We start from the raw sequence: 594 nt of genomic DNA, 5'->3' as shown, positions 1-594 counted from the left end.
AAATATATAACAAAAACTTTAAATCTTTTTATTTATTGATTTGTTCGTGTGCACCCCTCAAACCCGCGAACGTATCTTGCACATGCATATGTATATGTATGTACATACATACGAGCACGAATTAATTTAATTTAAAGAAATGGCGCGTCGTCCATTTCCGCTGTAGCGTTCGAAGAGCATATTTTTAGCCGTAATATATAACTACTTGCGGCGAGGCGACATCTACCTCTAGAGCTTTGAAATGATACCTACCGGCGAGGTTGATATCTAGACTTTTTTTATAGGATCTTTGCAAAGGAAAGTTTTTATAGCTATAAATGGTGTCTGGACATACAGCATTGTAAGCTGATAAAAGCGTTGTTAAAAATATATTTGTGTGGCTAATTGTGTAAATCGAATAGCGTATTGTAGTCGTCGTTGGTGGTCTTACTGTAAATATCCATTATGATTTAAAAATAAATAATATAAAAAAAAAAATTTTAATATACAACGCTTTTATAAATGGACTAAAAAGTAGAAAATAATACTTCTCAGTCCCATAGAATTTGTTTTGATAACTTTTGATTTTGAAATTTTAGCAAAAGTCATTATAAA

The sequence above is a fragment of the Rhagoletis pomonella genome, unplaced genomic scaffold, assembly GCF_013731165.1.
Source record: "Rhagoletis pomonella isolate Grant_MI unplaced genomic scaffold, Rhpom_1.0 Rhpom_scaffold_02758, whole genome shotgun sequence".
Lineage (NCBI taxonomy): Eukaryota > Metazoa > Arthropoda > Insecta > Diptera > Tephritidae > Rhagoletis > Rhagoletis pomonella.
Note: the sequence above shows the minus strand (reverse complement) of the source record.